Raw genomic sequence first — 20,747 nt, forward strand, 5'->3', positions numbered from 1 at the left:
ACAGTGAATGTCTGGCAAAAAATAGTTAATATTGAAGCAAGCCGTTCTGAAACCAATCGGAAATTGCTGAAAATGCTTAACTCGCCGGGAAAATCACTTTTTCCCCACAATGAATGTCTGGCAAAAAATAGTAAATTTTGATGCAAGCCCTTCTGAAACCAATCGGCAAATTACTCAAAACGCTTAACTCGCCGAGAAAATCACTTTTGTTCCACAATGAATGCCTGGCAAAAAATAGTCAATTTTGATGCAAGCCCTTCTGAAACCAATCGGCAAATTACTCAAAACGCTTAACTCCCCGGGAAAATCACTTTTTTCCACAATGAATCTCTGGCAAAAAAATAGTAAATTTTGATGCAAGCCGTTCTGAAACCAATCGGCAAATAACTCAAAATGCTTAACTCGCAAAGGAATCACTTTTTTCCCCACAATGAATGTCTGGCAAAAAATAGTAAATTTCAAAGCAAGCCGTTCTGAAAGCAATCGGCAAATTACTCAAAACGCTTAACTCGCCGAGAAAATCACTTTTGTTCCACAATGAATGCCTGGCAAAAAATAGTTAATTTTGAAGCAAGCCGTTCTGAAACCAATCGGCAAATTACTCAAAATGCTTAACTCGCCGGGAAAATCACTTTTTTCCACAATGAATGTCTGGCAAAAAATAGTAAATTTTGATGCAAGCCGTTCTGAAACCAATCGGGAAATTACTCAAAATGCTTAACTCGCTGGGAAAATCACTTTTTTCCCAGAATGAATGTCTGGCAAAAAATAGTTAATTTTGATGCCAGGCCTTCTGAAACCAATCGGCAAATTACTCAAAACGCTTAACTCGCCGTGAAAATCACTTTTGTTCCACAATGAATGTCTGGCAAAAAATAGTTAATTTTGAAGCAAGCCATTCTGAAACCAGTCGGCAAATTACTCAAAATGCTGAACGCGCCGAGAAAATCACTTTTTCTCCAATCTGAATGTCCGACAAAAAATAGTTAATTTTGATGCAAGCCGTTCTGAAACCAATCGGCAAATAACTCAAAATGCTTAACTCGCCGGGAATATCACTTTTTTTCCACAATGAATGTCTGGCAAAATATAGTAAATTTTGATGCAAGCCGTCTGAAACCAATCGGCAAATTGCTCAAAATGCTTAACTCGCCGAGAAAATCACCTTTTTCCCACAATGAATGACTGGCAAAAAATAGTAAATTTCAATGCAAGCCATTCTGAAACCAATCGGCAAATTACTCAAAACGCTTAACTAGCCGAGAAAATCACTTTTGTTCCACAATGAGTGTCTGGCAAAAAAGTTAATTTTGAAGCAAGCCGTTCTGAAACCAATCGGCAAATTACTCAAAATGCTTAACTCGCCGGGAAAATGACTTTTTTCCACAATGAATGTCTGGCAAAAAATAGTTAATTTTGTTGCAAGCCTATCTGAAATCCATCGGCAAATAACTCAAAATGCTTAACTCGCCGAGAAAATCACTTTTTTTCCACAATGAATGTCTGGCAAAAAATAGTTAATTGTGATGCAAGCCGTTCTGAAACCAATCGGCAAATAACTCAAAATGCTTAACTCGCCGAGAAAATCACTTTTATCACACAATGAATGTCTGGCAGAAAATAGTCAATTTTGATGCAAGCCCTTCTGAAACCAATCGGCACATTACTCAAAACGCTTAACTCGCCGAGAAAATCACTTTTGTTCCACAATGAGTGTCTGGCAAAAAAGTTAATTTTGAAGCAAGCCGTTCTGAAACCAATCGGCAAATTACTCAAAATGCTTAACTCGCCGGGAAAATGACTTTTTTCCACAATGAATGTCTGGCAAAAAATAGTTAATTTTGTTGCAAGCCGTTCTGAAATCCATCGGCAAATACCTCAAAATGCTTAACTCGCCGAGAAAATCACTTTTTTTCCACAATGAATGTCTGGCAAGAAATAGTTAATTGTGATGCAAGCCGTTCTGAAACCAATCGGCAAATTACTCAAAATGCTTAACTCGCCGAGAAAATCACTTTTTTCCCCACAATGAATGTCTGGCAAAAAATATTAAATTTCAATGCAAGCCATTCTGAAACCAATCGGCAAATAACTCAAAATGCTTAACTCGCCGAGAAAATCACTTTTTACCCACAATGAATGTCTGGCAAAAAATAGTCAATTTCAATGCAAGCCATTCTGAAACCTATCGGCATATAACTCAAAATGCTTAACTCGCCGAGAAAATCACTTTTTTCCCCACAATGAATGTCTGGCAAAAAATAGTCAATTTTGATGCAAGCCGTTCTCAAACCAATCGGCAAATTACTCAAAACGCTTAACTCCCCGGGAAAATTACTTTTTTCCACAATGAATGTCTGGCAAAAAAATAGTAAATTTTGATGCAAGCCGTTCTGAAACCAATCGGCAAATAACTCAAAATGCTTAACTCGCCGAGACAATCACTTTTGTTCGACAGTGAATCTCTGGCAAAAAATAGTTAATATTGAAGCAAGCCGTTCTGAAACCAATCGGAAATTGCTCAAAATGCTTAACTCGCCGGGAAAATCACTTTTTCCCCACAATGAATGTCTGGCAAAAAATAGTAAATTTTGATGCAAGCCCTTCTGAAACCAATCGGCAAATTACTCAAAACGCTTAACTCGCCGAGAAAATCACTTTGTTCCACAATGAATGCCTGGCAAAAAATAGTCAATTTTGATGCAAGCCCTTCTGAAACCAATCGGCAAATTACTCAAAACGCTTAACTCCCCGGGAAAATCACTTTTTTCCACAATGAATGTCTGGCCAAAAAAATAGTAAATTTTGATGCAAGCCGTTCTGAAACCAATCGGCAAATAACTCAAAATGCTTAACTCGCAAAGGAAATCACTTTTTTCCCACAATGAATGTCTGGCAAAAAATAGTAAATTTCAAAGCAAGCCGTTCTGAAAGCAATCGGCAAATTACTCAAAACGCTTAACTCGCCGAGAAAATCACTTTTGTTCCACAATGAATGCCTGGCAAAAAATAGTTAATTTTGAAGCAAGCCGTTCTGAAACCAATCGGCAAATTACTCAAAATGCTTAACTCGCCGGGAAAATCACTTTTTTCCACAATGAATGTCTGGCAAAAAATAGTAAATTTTGATGCAAGCCGTTCTGAAACCAATCGGGAAATTACTCAAAATGCTTAACTCGCTGGGAAAATCACTTTTTTCCCAGAATGAATGTCTGGCAAAAAATAGTTAATTTTGATGCCAGGCCTTCTGAAACCAATCGGCAAATTACTCAAAACGCTTAACTCGCCGTGAAAATCACTTTTGTTCCACAATGAATGTCTGGCAAAAAATAGATAATTTTGAAGCAAGCCATTCTGAAACCAATCGGCAAATTACTCAAAATGCTGAACGCGCCGAGAAAATCACTTTTTCTCCAATCTGAATGTCCGACAAAAAATAGTTAATTTTGATGCAAGCCGTTCTGAAACCAATCGGCAAATAACTCAAAATGCTTAACTCGCCGGGAATATCACTTTTTTTCCACAATGAATGTCTGGCAAAATATAGTAAATTTTGATGCAAGCCGTCTGAAACCTATCGGCAAATTACTCAAAATGCTTAACTCGCCGAGAAAATCACCTTTTTCCCACAATGAATGTCTGGCAAAAAATAGTTAATTTTGTTGCAAGCCGTTCTGAAATCCATCGGCAAATAACTCAAAATGCTTAACTCGCCGAGAAAATCACTTTTTTTCCACAATGAATGTCTGGCAAAAAATAGTTAATTGTGATGCAAGCCGTTCTGAAACCAATCGGCAAATAACTCAAAATGCTTAACTCGCCGGGAAGATCACTTTTTTCCCACAATGAATGTCTGGCAAAAAATAGTAAATTTCAATGCAAGCCATTCTGAAACTAATCGGCAAATTACTCAAAACGCTTAACTCGCCGTGAAAATCACTTTTGTTCCACAATGAATGTCTGGCAAAAAATAGTTAATTTTGAGGCAAGCCATTCTGAAACCATTCGGCAAATTACTCAAAATGCTGAACGCGCCGAGAAAATCACATTTTCTCCAATCTGAATGTCCGACAAAAAATAGTTAATTTTGAAGCAAGCCGTTCTGAAACCAATCGGCAAATAACTCAAAATGCTTAACTCGCCGGGAAAATCACTTTTATGCCACAATCAATGGCTGGCAAAATATAGTAAATTTCAATGCAAGCCACTCTGAAACCAATCGGCAAATTACTCAAAACGCTTAACTCGCCGAGAAAATCACTTTTGTTCCACAATGAATGTCTGGCAAAAAATACTTAATTTTGATGCAAGCCGTCTGAAACCAATCGGCAAATTACTCAAAATGCTTTTTTTGCACAATGAATGTCTGGCAAAAAATAGTAAATTTCAATGCAAGCCATTCTGAAACTAATCGGCAAATTACGCAAAACGCTTAACTCGCCGAGAAAATCACTTTAGTTCCACAATGAATGTTGGCAAAAAAATAGTTAATTTTGAAGCAAGCCGTTCTGAAACCAATCGGGAAATTACTCAAAATGCTTAACCCACCGAGAAAATCAATTTTTCCCACAATGAATGTCTGGCAAAATATAGTTAATTTTGATGCAAGCCATTCTGAAAACAATCGGCAAATTACTGAAAACGCTTAACTCGCCGGGAAAATCACTTTTGTTCCACAATGAATGTCTGGCAAAAAATAGTTAATTTTGAAGCTAGCCATTCTGAAACCAATCGGCAAATTACTCAAAATGCTGAACGCGCCGAGAAAATCACTTTTTTCCACAATGAATGTCTGGCAAAAAAATAGTCAATTTTGATGCAAGCCCTTCTGAAACCAATCGGCAAATTACTCAAAACGCTTAACTCGCCGAGAAAATCACTTTTGTTCCACAATGAATGCCTGGCAAATAATAGTTAATTTTGAAGCAAGCCGTTCTGAAACCAATCGGCAAATTACTCAAAACGCTTAACTCCCCGGGAAAATCACTTTTTTCCCACAATGAATGTCTGGCAAAAAATAGTAAATTTCAAAGCAAGCCGTTCTGAAACCATTCGGCAAATTACTCAAAACGCTTAACTCGCCGAGAAAATCACTTTTGTTCGACAGTGAATGTCTGGCAAAAAATAGTTAATATTGAAGCAAGCCGTTCTGAAACCAATTGGAAATTTCTCAAAATGCTTAACGCGCGAGAAAATCTCTTTTTTCCACAATGAATGTCTGGCAAAAAAATAGTCAATTTTGATGCAAGCCCTTCTGAAACCAATCGGCAAATTACTCAAAACGCTTAACTCGCCGAGAAAATCACTTTTGTTCCACAATGAATGCCTGGCAAAAAATAGTTAATTTTGAAGCAAGCCGTTCTGAAACCAATCGGCAAATTACTCAAAATGCTTAACTCGCCGGGAAAATCACTTTTTTCCACAATGAATGTCTGGCACAAAGTAGTAAATTTTGATGCAAGCCGTTCTGAAACAAATCGGGAAATTACTCAAAATGCTTAACTCGCTGGGAAAATCACTTTTTACCGACAATGAATGTCTGGCAAAAAATAGTCAATTTCAATGCAAGCCATTCTGAAACCTATCGGCATATAACTCAAAATGCTTAACTCGCCGGGAAAATCACTTTTTTGCCACAATGAATGGCTGGCAAATTATAGTAAATTTCAATGCAAGCCACTCTGAAACCAATCGGCAAATTACTCAAAACGCTTAACTCGCCGAGAAAATCACTTTTGTTCCACAATGAATGTCTGGCAAAAAATACTTAATTTTGATGCAAGCCGTCTGAAACCAATCGGCAAATTACTCAAAATGCTTAACTCGCCGAGAAAATCACCTTTTTCCCACAATGAATGACTGGCAAAAAATAGTAAAATACAATGCAAGCCATTCTGAAACCAATCGGCAAATTACTCAAAACGCTTAACTCGCCGAGAAAATCACTTTTGTTCCACAATGAGTGTCTGGCAAAAAAGTTAATTTTGAAGCAAGCCGTTCTGAAACCAATCGGCAAATTACTCAAAATGCTTAACTCGCCGGGAAAATGACTTTTTTCCACAATGAATGCCTGGCAAAAAATAGTTAATTTTGTTGCAAGCCGTTCTGAAATCCATCGGCAAATAACTCAAAATGCTTAACTCGCCGAGAAAATCACTTTTGTTCCACAATGAATGTCTGGCAAAAAATAGTTAATTGTGATGCAAGCCGTTCTGAAACCAATCGGCAAATAACTCAAAATGCTTAACTCGCCGAGAAAATCACTTTTTTCCAAATGAATGTCTGGCAGAAAATAGTCAATTTTGATGCAAGCCGTTCTCAAACCAATCGGCAAATTACTCAAAATGCTTAACTCGCCGGGAAAATGACTTTTTTCCACAATGAATGTCTGGCAAAAAATAGTTAATTGTGATGCAAGCCGTTCTGAAACCAATCGGCAAATAACTCAAAATGCTTCACTCGCCGAGAAAATCACTTTTATCACACAATGAATGTATGGCAAAAAATAATTAATTTTGATGCAAGCCGTTCTGACACCAATCGGCAAATTACTCAAAACGCTTAACTCCCCGGGAAAATCACTTTTTTCCACAATGAACGCCTGGCAAAAAAATAGTAAATTTTGATGCAAGCTGTTCTGAAACCAATCGGCAAATAACTCAAAATGCTTAACTCGCCGAGGAAATCACTTTTTTCCCACAATGAATGTCTGGCAAAAAATAGTAAATTTCAAAGCAAGCCGTTCTGAAACCAATCGGCAAATTACTCAAAACGCTTAACTCGCCGAGAAAATCACTTTTGTTCGACAGTGAATGCCTGGCAAAAAATAGTTAATATTGAAGCAAGCCGTTCTGAAACCAATCGGAAATTGCTCAAAATGCTTAACGCGCGAGAAAATCACTTTTTTCCACAATGAATGTCTGGCAAAAAAATAGTAAATCTTGATGCAAGCCGTTCTGAAACCAATCGGCAAATTACTCAAAATGCTTAACTCGCCGGGAAAATCACTTTTTCCCCACAATGAATGTCTGGCAAAAAATAGTCAATTTTGATGCAAGCCCTTCTGAAACCAATCGGCAAATTACTCAAAACGCTTAACTCGCCGAGAAAATCACTTTTGTTCCACAATGAATGCCTGGCAAAAAATAGTTAATTTTGAAGCAAGCCGTTCTGAAACCAATCGGCAAATTACTCAAAATGCTTAACTCGCCGGGAAAATCACTTTTTTCCACAATGAATGTCTGGCAAAAAGTAGTACATTTTGATGAAAGCCGTTCTGAAACCAATCGGGAAATTACTAAAAATGCTTAACTCGCTGGGAAAATCACTTTTTACCCACAATGAATGTCTGGCAAAAAATAGTCAATTTCAATGCAAGCCATTCTGAAACCTATCGGCATATAACTCAAAATGCTTAACTCGCCGAGAAAATCACTTTTTTCCACAATGAATGTCTGGCAAAAAAATAGTAAATTTTGATGCAAGCCGTTCTGAAACCAATCGGCAAATAACTCAAAATGCTTAACTCGCCGAGGAAATCACTTTTTTCCCACAATGAATGTCTGGCAAAAAATAGTAAATTTCAAAGCAAGCCGTTCTGAAACCAATCGGCAAATTACTCAAAACGCTTAACTCGCCGAGAAAATCACTTTTGTTCGACAGTGAATGTCTGGTAAAATATAGTTAATATTGAAGCAAGCCGTTCTGAAACCAATCGGCAAATTGCTCAAAATGCTTAACGCGCGAGAAAATCACTTTTTTCCACAATGAATGTCTGGCAAAAAAATAGTAAATTTTGATGCAAGCCGCTCTGAAACCAATCGGCAAATTACTCAAAATGCTTAACTCGCCGGGAAAATCACTTTTTTCCCACAATGAATGTCTGGCAAGAAATAGTCAATTTTGATGCAAGCCCTTCTGAAACCAATCGGCAAATTACTCAAAACGCTTAACTCGCCGAGAAAATCACTTTTGTTCCACAATGAATGCCTGGCAAAAAATAGTTAATTTTGAAGCAAGCCGTTCTGAAACCAATCGGCAAATTACTCAAAATGCTTAACTCGCCGGGAAAATCACTTTTTTTCCACAATGAATGTCTGGCAAAAAATAGTAAATTTTGATGCAAGCCATTCTGAAACCAATCGTCAAATTACTCAAAACGCTTAACTCGCCGTGAAAATCACTTTTGTTCCACAATGAATGTCTGGCAAAAAATAGTTAATTTTGAAGCAAGCCATTCTGAAACCAATCGGCAAATTACTCAAAATGCTGAACGCGCCGAGAAAATCACTTTTTCTCAAATCTGAATGGCCGACAAAAAATACTTAATTTTGATGCAAGCCGTTCTGAAACCAATCGGCAAATAACTCAAAATGCTTAACTCGCCGAGAAAATCACCTTTTTCCCACAATGAATGACTGGCAAAAAATAGTAAAATACAATGCAAGCCATTCTGAAACCAATCGGCAAATTACTCAAAACGCTTAACTCGCCGAGAAAATCACTTTTGTTCCACAATGAGTGTCTGGCAAAAAAGTTAATTTTGAAGCAAGCCGTTCTGAAACCAATCGGCAAATTACTCAAAATGCTTAACTCGCCGGGAAAATGACTTTTTTCCACAATGAATGTCTGGCAAAAAATAGTTAATTTTGTTGCAAGCCGTTCTGAAATCCATCGGCAAATAACTCAAAATGCTTAACTCGCCGAGAAAATCACTTTTGTTCCACAATGAATGTCTGGCAAAAAATAGTTAATTGTGATGCAAGCCGTTCTCAAACCAATCTGCAAATTACTCAAAATGCTTAACTCGCCGGGAAAATGACTTTTTTCCACAATGAATGTCTGGCAAAAAATAGTTAATTTTGTTGCAAGCCGTTCTGAAATCCATCGGCAAATAACTCAAAATGCTTAACTCGCCGAGAAAATCACTTTTTTCCAAATGAATGTCTGGCAGAAAATAGTCAATTTTGATGCAAGCCGTTCTCAAACCAATCTGCAAATTACTCAAAATGCTTAACTCGCCGGGAAAATGACTTTTTTCCACAATGAATGTCTGGCAAAAAATAGTTAATTGTGATGCAAGCCGTTCTGAAACCAATCGGCAAATAACGCAAAATGCTTCACTCGCCGAGAAAATCACTTTTATCACACAATGAATGTATGGCAAAAAATAATTAATTTTGATGCAAGCCGTTCTGAAACCAATCGGCAAATTACTCAAAACGCTTAACTCCCCGGGAAAATCACTTTTTTCCACAATGAACGCCTGGCAAAAAAATAGTAAATTTTGATGCAAGCCGTTCTGAAACCAATCGGCAAATAACTCAAAATGCTTAACTCGCCGAGGAAATCACTTTTTTCCCACAATGAATGTCTGGCAAAAAATAGTAAATTTCAAAGCAAGCCGTTCTGAAACCAATCGGCAAATTACTCAAAACGCTTAACTCGCCGAGAAAATCACTTTTGTTCGACAGTGAATGCCTGGCAAAAAATAGTTAATATTGAAGCAAGCCGTTCTGAAACCAATCGGAAATTGCTCAAAATGCTTAACGCGCGAGAAAATCACTTTTTTCCACAATGAATGTCTGGCAAAAAAATAGTAAATCTTGATGCAAGCCGTTCTGAAACCAATCGGCAAATTACTCAAAATGCTTAACTCGCCGGGAAAATCACTTTTTCCCCACAATGAATGTCTGGCAAAAAATAGTCAATTTTGATGCAAGCCCTTCTGAAACCAATCGGCAAATTACTCAAAACGCTTAACTCGCCGAGAAAATCACTTTTGTTCCACAATGAATGCCTGGCAAAAAATAGTTAATTTTGAAGCAAGCCGTTCTGAAACCAATCGGCAAATTACTCAAAATGCTTAACTCGCCGGGAAAATCACTTTTTTCCACAATGAATGTCTGGCAAAAAGTAGTAAATTTTGATGAAAGCCGTTCTGAAACCAATCGGGAAATTACTCAAAATGCTTAACTCGCTGGGAAAATCACTTTTTACCCACAATGAATGTCTGGCAAAAAATAGTCAATTTCAATGCAAGCCATTCTGAAACCTATCGGCATATAACTCAAAATGCTTAACTCGCCGAGAAAATCACTTTTTTCCACAATGAATGTCTGGCAAAAAAATAGTAAATTTTGATGCAAGCCGTTCTGAAACCAATCGGCAAATAACTCAAAATGCTTAACTCGCCGAGGAAATCACTTTTTTCCCACAATGAATGTCTGGCAAAAAATAGTAAATTTCAAAGCAAGCCGTTCTGAAACCAATCGGCAAATTACTCAAAACGCTTAACTCGCCGAGAAAATCACTTTTGTTCGACAGTGAATGTCTGGCAAAATATAGTTAATATTGAAGCAAGCCGTTCTGAAACCAATCGGCAAATTGCTCAAAATGCTTAACGCGCGAGAAAATCACTTTTTTCCACAATGAATGTCTGGCAAAAAAATAGTAAATTTTGATGCAAGCCGCTCTGAAACCAATCGGCAAATTACTCAAAATGCTTAACTCGCCGGGAAAATCACTTTTTTCCCACAATGAATGTCTGGCAAGAAATAGTCAATTTTGATGCAAGCCCTTCTGAAACCAATCGGCAAATTACTCAAAACGCTTTACTCGCCGAGAAAATCACTTTTGTTCCACAATGAATGCCTGGCAAAAAATAGTTAATTTTGAAGCAAGCCGTTCTGAAACCAATCGGCAAATTACTCAAAATGCTTAACTCGCCGGGAAAATCACTTTTTTCCACAATGAATGTCTGGCAAAAAATAGTAAATTTTGATGCAAGCCATTCTGAAACCAATCGGCAAATTACTCAAAACGCTTAACTCGCCGTGAAAATCACTTTTGTTCCACAATGAATGTCTGGCAAAAAATAGTTAATTTTGAAGCAAGCCATTCTGAAACCAATCGGCAAATTACTCAAAATGCTGAACGCGCCGAGAAAATCACTTTTTCTCAAATCTGAATGGCCGACAAAAAATACTTAATTTTGATGCAAGCCGTTCTGAAACCAATCGGCAAATAACTCAAAATGCTTAACTCGCCGAGAAAATCACTTTTGTTCCACAATGAGTGTCTGGCAAAATATAGTAAATTTCAATGCAAGCCACTCTGAAACCAATCGGCAAATTACTCAAAACGCTTAACTCGCCGAGAAAATCACTTTTGTTCCACAATGAATGTCTGGCAAAAAATACTTAATTTTGATGCAAGCCGTTCTGAAACCAATCGGCAAATTACTCAAAATGCTTAAGTCGCAGGGAAAATGACTTTTTTCCACAATGAATGTCTGGCAAAAAATAGTTAATTTTGAAGCAAGCCGTTCTGAAACCAATCGGGAAATTACTCAAAATGCTTAACTCGCTGGGAAAATCACTTTTTTCCCACAATGAATGTCTGGCAAAAAATAGTAAATTTCAATGCAAGCCATTCTGAAACTAATCGGCAAATTACGCAAAACGCTTAACTCGCCGAGAAAATCACTTTAGTTCCACAATGAATGTTGGCAAAAAAATAGTTAATTTTGAAGCTAGCCGTTCTGAAACCAATCGGGAAATTACTCAAAATGCTTAACGCACCGAGAAAATCAATTTTTCCCACAATGAATGTCTGGCAAAAAATAGTTAATTTTGATGCAAGCCATTCTGAAAACAATCGGCAAATTACTCAAAACGCTTAACTCGCCGGGAAAATCACTTTTGTTCCACAATGAATGTCTGGCAAAAAATAGTTAATTTTGAAGCTAGCCATTCTGAAACCAATCGGCAAATTACTCAAAATGCTGAACGCGCCGAGAAAATCACTTTTTTCCACAATGAATGTCTGGCAAAAAAATAGTCAATTTTGATGCAAGCCCTTCTGAAACCAATCGGCAAATTACTCAAAACGCTTAACTCGCCGAGAAAATCACTTTTGTTCCACAATGAATGCCTGGCAAAAAATAGTTAATTTTGAAGCAAGCCGTTCTGAAACCAATCGGCAAATTACTCAAAACGCTTAACTCCCCGGGAAAATCACTTTTTTCCACAATGAACGTCTGGCAAAAAAATAGTAAATTTTGATGCAAGCCGTTCTGAAACCAATCGGCAAATAACTCAAAATGCTTAACTCGCCGAGGAAATCACTTTTTTCCCACAATGAATGTCTGGCAAAAAATAGTAAATTTCAAAGCAAGCCGTTCTGAAACCATTCGGCAAATTACTCAAAACGCTTAACTCGCCGAGAAAATCACTTTTGTTCGACAGTGAATGTCTGGCAAAAAATAGTTAATATTGAAGCAAGCCGTTCTGAAACCAATCGGAAATTTCTCAAAATGCTTAACGCGCGAGAAAATCACTTTTTTCCACAATGAATGTCTGGCAAAAAAATAGTCAATTTTGATGCAAGCCCTTCTGAAACCAATCGGCAAATTACTCAAAATGCTTAACTCGCCGGGAAAATCACTTTTTTCCACAATGAATGTCTGGCACAAAGTAGTAAATTTTGATGCAAGCCGTTCTGAAACAAATCGGGAAATTACTCAAAATGCTTAACTCGCTGGGAAAATCACTTTTTACCCACAATGAATGTCTGGCAAAAAATAGTCAATTTCAATGCAAGCCATTCTGAAACCTATCGGCATATAACTCAAAATGCTTAACTCGCCGGGAAAATCACTTTTTTGCCACAATGAATGGCTGGCAAATTATAGTAAATTTCAATGCAAGCCACTCTGAAACCAATCGGCAAATTACTCAAAACGCTTAACTCGCCGAGAAAATCACTTTTGTTCCACAATGAATGTCTGGCCAAAAAATACTTAATTTTGATGCAAGCCGTCTGAAACCAATCGGCAAATTACTCAAAATGCTTAACTCGCCGAGAAAATCACCTTTTTCCCACAATGAATGACTGGCAAAAAATAGTAAAATACAATGCAAGCCATTCTGAAACCAATCGGCAAATTACTCAAAACGCTTAACTCGCCGAGAAAATCACTTTTGTTCCACAATGAGTGTCTGGCAAAAAAGTTAATTTTGAAGCAAGCCGTTCTGAAACCAATCGGCAAATTACTCAAAATGCTTAACTCGCCGGGAAAATCACTTTTTTCCCACAATGAATGTCTGGCAAGAAATAGTCAATTTTGATGCAAGCCCTTCTGAAACCAATCGGCAAATTACTCAAAACGCTTAACTCGCCGAGAAAGTCACTTTTGTTCCACAATGAATGCCTGGCAAAAAATAGTTAATTTTGAAGCAAGCCGTTCTGAAACCAATCGGCAAATTACTCAAAATGCTTAACTCGCCGGGAAAATCACTTTTTTCCACAATGAATGTCTGGCAAAAAATAGTAAATTTTGATGCAAGCCATTCTGAAACCAATCGGCAAATTACTCAAAACGCTTAACTCGCCGTGAAAATCACTTTTGTTCCACAATGAATGTCTGGCAAAAAATAGTTAATTTTGAAGCAAGCCATTCTGAAACCAATCGGCAAATTACTCAAAATGCTGAACGCGCCGAGAAAATCACTTTTTCTCAAATCTGAATGGCCGACAAAAAATACTTAATTTTGATGCAAGCCGTTCTGAAACCAATCGGCAAATAACTCAAAATGCTTAACTCGCCGAGAAAATCACTTTTGTTCCACAATGAGTGTCTGGCAAAATATAGTAAATTTCAATGCAAGCCACTCTGAAACCAATCGGCAAATTACTCAAAACGCTTAACTCGCCGAGAAAATCACTTTTGTTCCACAATGAATGTCTGGCAAAAAATACTTAATTTTGATGCAAGCCGTTCTGAAACCAATCGGCAAATTACTCAAAATGCTTAACTCCCAGGGAAAATGACTTTTTTCCACAATGAATGTCTGGCAAAAAATAGTTAATTTTGAAGCAAGCCGTTCTGAAACCAATCGGGAAATTACTCAAAATGCTTAACTCGCTGGGAAAATCACTTTTTTCCCACAATGAATGTCTGGCAAAAAATAGTAAATTTCAATGCAAGCCATTCTGAAACTAATCGGCAAATTACGCAAAACGCTTAACTCGCCGAGAAAATCACTTTAGTTCCACAATGAATGTTGGCAAAAAAATAGTTAATTTTGAAGCTAGCCGTTCTGAAACCAATCGGGAAATTACTCAAAATGCTTAACGCACCGAGAAAATCAATTTTTCCCACAATGAATGTCTGGCAAAAAATAGTTAATTTTGATGCAAGCCATTCTGAAAACAATCGGCAAATTACTCAAAACTCTTAACTCGCCGGGAAAATCACTTTTGTTCCACAATGAATGTCTGGCAAAAAATAGTTAATTTTGAAGCTAGCCATTCTGAAACCAATCGGCAAATTACTCAAAATGCTTAACTCGCAGGGAAAATGACTTTTTTCCACAATGAATGTCTGGCAAAAAATAGTTAATTTTGAAGCAAGCCGTTCTGAAACCAATCGGGAAATTACTCAAAATGCTTAACTCGCTGGGAAAATCACTTTTTTCCCACAATGAATGTCTGGCAAAAAATAGTAAATTTCAATGCAAGCCATTCTGAAACTAATCGGCAAATTACGCAAAACGCTTAACTCGCCGAGAAAATCACTTTAGTTCCACAATGAATGTTGGCAAAAAAATAGTTAACTTTGAAGCAAGCCGTTCTGAAACCAATCGGGAAATTACTCAAAATGCTTAACCCACCGAGAAAATCAATTTTTCCCACAATGAATGTCTGGCAAAAAATAGTTAATTTTGATGCAAGCCATTCTGAAAACAATCGGCAAATTACTCAAAACGCTTAACTCGCCGGGAAAATCACTTTTGTTCCACAATGAATGTCTGGCAAAAAATAGTTAATTTTGAAGCTAGCCATTCTGAAACCAATCGGCAAATTACTCAAAATGCTTAACTCGCAGGGAAAATGACTTTTTTCCACAATGAATGTCTGGCAAAAAATAGTTAATTTTGAAGCAAGCCGTTCTGAAACCAATCGGGAAATTACTCAAAATGCTTAACTCGCTGGGAAAATCACTTTTTTCCCACAATGAATGTCTGGCAAAAAATAGTAAATTTCAATGCAAGCCATTCTGAAACTAATCGGCAAATTACGCAAAACGCTTAACTCGCCGAGAAAATCACTTTAGTTCGACAGTGAATGTCTGGCAAAAAATAATTAATATTGAAGCAAGCCGTTCTGAAACCAATCGGAAATTTCTCAAAATGCTTAACGCGCGAGAAAATCACTTTTTTCCACAATGAATGTCTGGCAAAAAAATAGTCAATTTTGATGCAAGCCCTTCTGAAACCAATCGGCAAATTACTCAAAACGCTTAACTCGCCGAGAAAATCACTTTTGTTCCACAATGAATGCCTGGCAAAAAATAGTTAATTTTGAAGCTAGCCGTTCTGAAACCAATCGGCAAATTACTCAAAATGCTTAACTCGCCGGGAAAATCACTTTTTTCCACAATGAATGTCTGGCACAAAGTAGTAAATTTTGATGCAAGCCGTTCTGAAACAAATCGGGAAATTACTCAAAATGCTTAACTCGCTGGGAAAATCACTTTTTACCCACAATGAATGTCTGGCAAAAAATAGTCAATTTCAATGCAAGCCATTCTGAAACCTATCGGCATATAACTCAAAATGCTTAATTCGCCGGGAAAATCACTTTTTTGCCACAATGAATGGCTGGCAAATTATAGTAAATTTCAATGCAAGCCACTCTGAAACCAATCGGCAAATTACTCAAAACGCTTAACTCGCCGAGAAAATCACTTTTGTTCCACAATGAATGTCTGGCAAAAAATACTTAATTTTGATGCAAGCCGTCTGAAACCAATCGGCAAATTACTCAAAATGCTTAACTCGCCGAGAAAATCACCTTTTTCCCACAATGAATGACTGGCAAAAAATAGTAAAATACAATGCAAGCCATTCTGAAACCAATCGGCAAATTACTCAAAACGCTTAACTCGCCGAGAAAATCACTTTTGTTCCACAATGAGTGTCTGGCAAAAAAGTTAATTTTGAAGCAAGCCGTTCTGAAACCAATCGGCAAATTACTCAAAATGCTTAACTCGCCGGGAAAATGACTTTTTTCCACAATGAATGTCTGGCAAAAAATAGTTAATTTTGTTGCAAGCCGTTCTGAAATCCATCGGCAAATAACTCAAAATGCTTAACTCGCCGAGAAAATCACTTTTTTTCCACAATGAATGTCTGGCAAAAAATAGTTAATTGTGATGCAAGCCGTTCTGAAACCAATCGGCAAATAACTCAAAATGCTTAACTCGCCGAGAAAATCACTTTTTTCCAAATGAATGTCTGGCAGAAAATAGTCAATTTTGATGCAAGCCGTTCTCAAACCAATCGGCAAATTACTCAAAATGCTTAACTCGCCGGGAAAATGACTTTTTTCCACAATGAATGTCTGGCAAAAAATAGTTAATTTTGATGCAAGCCGTTCTGAAATCCATCGGCATATAACTCAAAATGCTTAACTCGCCGAGAAAATCACTTTTTTTTCCACAATGAATGTCTGGCAAAAAATAGTTAATTGTGATGCAAGCCGTTCTGAAACCAATCGGCAAATAACTCAAAATGCTTCACTCGCCGAGAAAATCACTTTTATCACACAATGAATGTATGGCAAAAAATAATTAATTTTGATGCAAGCCGTTCTGAAACCAATCGGCAAATTACTCAAAACGCTTAACTCCCCGGGAAAATCACTTTTTTCCACAATGAACGCCTGGCAAAAAAATAGTAAATTTTGATGCAAGCCGTTCTGAAACCAATCGGCAAATAACTCAAAATGCTTAACTCGCCGAGGAAATCACTTTTTTCCCACAATGAATGTCTGGCAAAAAATAGTAAATTTCAAAGCAAGCCGTTCTGAAACCAATCGGCAAATTACTCAAAACGCTTAACTCGCCGAGAAAATCACTTTTGTTCGACAGTGAATGTCTGGCAAAAAATAGTTAATATTGAAGCAAGCCGTTCTGAAACCAATCGGAAATTGCTCAAAATGCTTAACGCGCGAGAAAATCACTTTTTTCCACAATGAATGTCTGGCAAAAAATAGTTAATTTTGTTGCAAGCCGTTCTGAAATCCATCGGCAAATAACTCAAAATGCTTAACTCGCCGAGAAAATCACTTTTATCACACAATGAATGTCTGGCAGAAAATAGTCAATTTTGATGCAAGCCGTTCTGAAACCAATCGGCAAATTACTCAAAATGCTTAACTCGCCGGGAAAATGACTTTTTTCCACAATGAATGTCTGGCAAAAAATAGTTCATTTTGAAGCAAGCCGTTCTGAAACCAATCGGGAAATTACTCAAAATGCTTAACTCGCTGGGAAAGTCACTTTTTTCCCACAATGAATGTCTGGCAAAAAATAGTTAATTTTGATGCAAGCCATTCTGAAAACAATCGGCAAATTACTCAAAACGCTTAACTCGCCGTGAAAATCACTTTTGTTCCACAATGAATGTCTGGCAAAAAATAGTTAATTTTGAAGCAAGCCATTCTGAAACCAATCGGCAAATTACTCAAAATGCTGAATGCGCCGAGAAAATCACTTTTTCTCAAATCTGAATGTCCGACAAAAAATAATTAATTTTGATGCAAGCCGTTCTGAAACCAATCGGCAAATAACTCAAAATGCTTAACTCGCCGGGGAAATCACTTTTTTTCCACAATGAATGTCTGGCAAAATATAGTAAATTTCAATGCAAGCCACTCTGAAACCAATCGGCAAATTACTCAAAACGCTTAACTCGCCGAGAAACTCACTTTTGTTCCACAATGAATGTCTGGCAAAAAATACTTAACTTTGATGCCAGGCCTTCTGAAACCAATCGGCAAATTACTCAAAACGCTTAACTCGCCGTGAAAATCACTTTTGTTCCACAATGAATGTCTGGCAAAAAATAGTTAATTTTGAAGCAAGCCATTCTGAATCCAATCGGCAAATTACTCAAAATGCTGAACGCGCCGAGAAAATCACTTTTTCTCCAATCTGAATGTCCGACAAAAAATAGTTAATTTTGATGCAAGCCGTTCTGAAACCAATCGGCAAATAACTCAAAATGCTTAACTCGCCGGGAATATCACTTTTTTTCCACAATGAATGTCTGGCAAAATATAGTAAATTTTGATGCAAGCCGTCTGAAACCAATCGGCAAATTACTCAAAATGCTTAACTCGCCGAGAAAATCACCTTTTTCCCACAATGAATGTCTGGCAAAAAATAGTTAATTTTGTTGCAAGCCGTTCTGAAATCCATCGGCAAATAACTCAAAATGCTTAACTCGCCGAGAAAATCACTTTTTTTCCACAATGAATGTCTGGCAAAAAATAGTTAATTGTGATGCAAGCCGTTCTGAAACCAATCGGCAAATAACTCAAAATGCTTAACTCGCCGAGAAAATCACTTTTATCACACAATGAATGTCTGGCAGAAAATAGTCAATTTTGATGCAAGCCCTTCTGAAACCAATCGGCACATTACTCAAAACGCTTAACTCGCCGAGAAAATCACTTTTGTTCCACAATGAGTGTCTGGCAAAAAAGTTAATTTTGAAGCAAGCCGTTCTGAAACCAATCGGCAAATTACTCAAAATGCTTAACTCGCCGGGAAAATGACTTTTTTCCACAATGAATGTCTGGCAAAAAATAGTTAATTTTGTTGCAAGCCGTTCTGAAATCCATCGGCAAATAACTCAAAATGCTTAACTCGCCGAGAAAATCACATTTTTTCCACAATGAATGTCTGGCAAAAAATAGTTAATTGTGATGCAAGCCGTTCTGAAACCAATCGGCAAATAACTCAAAATGCTTAACTCGCCGAGAAAATCACTTTTATCACACAATGAATGTCTGGCAAAAAATAGTTAATTTTGAAGCAAGCCGTTCTGAAACCAATCGGGAAATTACTCAAAATGCTTAACTCGCTGGGAAAATCACTTTTTTCCCACAATGAATGTCTGGCAAAAAATAGTAAATTTCAATGCAAGCCATTCTGAAACTAATCGGCAAATTACTCAAAACGCTTAACTCGCCGTGAAAATCACTTTTGTTCCACAATGAATGTCTGGCAAAAAATAGTTAATTTTGAAGCAAGCCATTCTGAAACCAATCGGCAAATTACTCAAAATGCTGAACGCGACGAGAAAATCACTTTTTCTCCAATCTGAATGTCCGACAAAAAATAGTTAATTTTGAAGCAAGCCGTTCTGAAACCAATCGGCAAATAACTCAAAATGCTTAACTCGCCGGGAAAATCACTTTTATGCCATAATCAATGGCTGGCAAAATATAGTAAATTTCAATGCAAGCCATTCTGAAACCAATCGGCAAATTACTCAAAACGCTTAACTAGCCGAGAAAATCACTTTTGTTCCACAATGAGTGTCTGGCAAAAAATAGTTAATTTTGAAGCAAGCCATTCTGAAACCAATCGGGAAATTACTCAAAATGCTGAACGCGCCGAGTAAATCACTTTTTCTCCAATCTGAATGTCCGACAAAAAATAGTTAATTTGGATGCAAGCCGTTCTGAAACCAATCGGCAAATAACTCAAAATGCTTAACTCGCCGGGAAAATCACTTTTTTTCCACAATGAATGTCTGGCAAAATATAGTTAATTTTGATGCAAGCCGTCTGAAACCAATCGGCAAATTACTCAAAATGCTTAACTCGCCGAGAAAATCACCTTTTTCCCACAATGAATGACTGGCAAAAAATAGTAAAATACAATGCAAGCCATTCTGAAACCAATCGGCAAATTACTCAAAACGCTTAACTCGCCGAGAAAATCACTTTTGTTCCACAATGAGTGACTGGCAAAAATGTTAATTTTGAAGCAAGCCGTTGTGAAACCAATCGCCAAATTACTCAAAATGCTTAACTCGCCGCGAAAATGACTTTTTTCCACAATGAATGTCTGGCAAAAAATAGTTAATTTTGTTGCAAGCCGTTCTGAAATCCGTCGGCAAATAACTCAAAATGCTTAACTCGCCGAGAAAATCACTTTTTTTCCACAATGAATGTCTGGCAAAAAATAGTTAATTGTGATGCAAGCCGTTCTGAAACCAATCGGCAAATAACTCAAAATGCTTAACTCGCCGAGAAAATCACTTTTATCACACAATGAATGTCTGCAGAAAATAGTCAACTTTGATGCAAGCCCTTCTGAAACCAATCGGCAAATTACTCAAAACGCTTAACTCGCCGAGAAAATCCCTTTTGTTCCACAATGAATGCCTGGCAAAAAATAGTTAATTTTGATGCAAGCCGTTCTCAAACCAATCGGCAAATTACTGAAAATGCTTAACTCGCCGAGAAAATCACTTTTATCACACAATGAATGTCTGGCAGAAAATAGTCAATTTTGATGCAAGCCCTTCTGAAACCAATCGGCACATTACTCAAAACGCTTAACTCGCCGAGAAAATCACTTTTGTTCCACAATGAGTGTCTGGCAAAAAAGTTAATTTTGAAGCAAGCCGTTCTGAAACCAATCGGCAAATAACTCAAAATGCTTAACTCGCCGAGAAAATCACTTTTATCACACAATGAATGTCTGGCAAAAAATAGTTAATTTTGAAGCAAGCCGTTCTGAAACCAATCGGGAAATTACTCAAAATGCTTAACTCGCTGGGAAAATCACTTTTTTCCCACAATGAATGTCTGGCCAAAAATAGTAAATTTCAATGCAAGCCATTCCGAAACTAATCGGCAAATTACTCAAAACGCTTAACTCG

This window comes from Scyliorhinus torazame, chromosome 17 (assembly GCF_047496885.1).
Source record: "Scyliorhinus torazame isolate Kashiwa2021f chromosome 17, sScyTor2.1, whole genome shotgun sequence".
Classification (NCBI taxonomy): Eukaryota; Metazoa; Chordata; class Chondrichthyes; order Carcharhiniformes; family Scyliorhinidae; genus Scyliorhinus; species Scyliorhinus torazame.